Source organism: Macrobrachium nipponense, chromosome 11 (genome assembly GCF_015104395.2).
Source record: "Macrobrachium nipponense isolate FS-2020 chromosome 11, ASM1510439v2, whole genome shotgun sequence".
NCBI classification, from domain to species: domain Eukaryota; kingdom Metazoa; phylum Arthropoda; class Malacostraca; order Decapoda; family Palaemonidae; genus Macrobrachium; species Macrobrachium nipponense.
The window spans coordinates 56,999,372-57,001,871 of NC_061087.1; positions in this window are offsets into that span (position 1 = coordinate 56,999,372).

The window sequence follows — 2,500 nt, forward strand, 5'->3', positions numbered from 1 at the left end:
ATGGAATGTTTTGTTTCAAATGTCCGGTTGGTTCACTAGAGGAAACTGTCTAAACTTGGTATCAATATCCCTATTTTCAACTCTAACAAGAAAACTGTGTTCAACTTCTCTAGTTATAATCTAACAAAGAGGGAAGAATTCCTGTTGTCTTTCGGTTTGGATTTCGGTTTGCCCTGTTACAAACCCAGTTGTAATAAAAGTATTTTAAGGACCACCTGAGATGTACTTCCTCCTACAAGTCTTCTATTTTTCGAGTTACTAGTAACCGCCATACTTCGGAACGCCATATGTTGGAATCGCTATAAAACAACCAGTTTTATAGCTCACTAGAAACGCTTTTTTCCAGGTTGATCAATCTAAACATTAATTTCGACATTTCAGGATTACGTACAAAATTACAGGTTCTAGCACAAAATACCTTTAACAAACTTACAACCCATTGGACTCCTTTTTTCTCCAGAAAAGACTTGTACATACTTAAGAAACTAGCCAAGAATGACACCATAGTTATCACTCGCCCAGATAAAGGCAAGGGTGTTGTGTTAATGAATAAATCTGATTATGTTAATAAGGTTGAAAGCATTCTAAATGACAACACGAAATTCAAACTCCTAGGTAAGCCAGACTTTGCAACCATTTTTAGAATTGAAGATCGGATCAATAGATTTTTAAAGTGTCTTAAAGATAAAAATATTATATCTGAAGAAAAGTACCATTCTCTCTATAGTACCGGTTCTACCTATGGCATTATGTATGGACTTCCTAAAACACACAAAGAAGGCCTTCCCATCAGACCTATACTAGCGTCATATGATACCCCGAATTACAGGTTAGCTAAGTTCCTTGTTCCCTTGCTTTCCCCACTGACAGAAAATGAATATAACATCAAAAATTCCTTAAACTTCAAAGAAGCCATACTTAGCCAGGACTCAGACCTCTTTATGGTCAGTTATGACGTTGAGTCTCTGTTTACCAATGTACCTGTGAATGAGACTATTGAAATTATTATTAATAAACTCTTTCCTGAAACTGACTCCCTTTTTTATAATTTTAATAAATCTGATTTTAAGAAACTATTGCAACTGGCAGTGCAGGACACTGCCTTCATTTTTAATAATAATTGTTACACTCAAATCGATGGTATGGCTATGGGTTCTCCATTAGGGCCCATATTTGCAGGCATTTTTATGTGCTCCCTGGAGGAGCATTTTTTAGACACCTGTCCTTTGAGTTACCATCCGCTATTCTACAAAAGGTACGTTGACGATACCTTCGCGCTTTTTAAATCCAAGTACGATGCTGAAAGGTTTCTTCATTTCATTAATACGGCACACCCAAATATAAAATTTACTATGGAGTGCGAAAGTGATAATAAACTACCATTCTTAGATGTTTTAGTCTTACGACAATATGATCATTTTAATACTTCAGTTTACAGGAAGGGAACTTTCACAGGATTAGGTTCAAATTTTTATAGTCACTGTTTTTATGGTTTTAAATTAAATTCTTTATCCACATTACTTCATCGTGCCTTCTCATTGACATTCTAGTTGGGAATTTTTTCACGAAGAAATCAACTTTTTACGTCAATATTTTACCAACAATTATTTTCCCACTACACTTTTTCACGGGGGGTATGTTCGTAAACTTCTTAATAACGTTTTTATCCCAAAAGTCTCCTTACCTACTGTGCCTAAGCTTCCATTTTATGCAAATGTACCTTTAATCCATGACAAAAATTTCTACGATGCACTAAGAAAACTCATATTTGATTATATACCAGCTATTAGATTTAATATCATCCCAACAAACCCACTCAGTTTAGGTAGTTTGTTTAAATTCAAGGATAAACTTGACCCTTTGATGACCTCATGTGTTGTGTACAAGTTTAATTGCCCTAGATGTAATCTGGGGACCTACGTGGGATCCACACAGAGGTTACTGAGGGTCAGAATTGATTGCCATAAGGGCGTTAGCTATAGAACTGGTAACAAACTTGCTAATCCGAATTTTCTAATATCAGACAACACGCTAATAAATGCAAGCTGAATATACAATACAAAGATTTTGAAATATTGGGACGGGCACCGAATGGCAAACTACTGACAATTCTGGAATCCTTGTTTTATTAAACAGCTTGTTCCTCAATTGAACACGCAGTCTTCCTCGACAACTCTTTACCTAACGTGAGCTGTTGCCGGTCATTTCTGGTTTGTTCCTTCTGACTTCTGTCCTTCCTTTCTCTCTTGATGGTTGGTTCTGCTAACTAGTTTTAATTTTTTTTTTTATCTTGTCTTTTATAATGTATTATGCCTTTTATTTGTAATTTAGCGCTTTTACTTTTAATATTAATTTTATTGTTTTATGTCTTTACAGCTTGAAAATGAAACCTTTGTGTTTTGAAACGTTGTAATAAAAGTATTTTAAGGACCACCTGAGATGTACTTCCTCCTACAAGTCTTCTATATATATATATATATATATATATATATATATATAT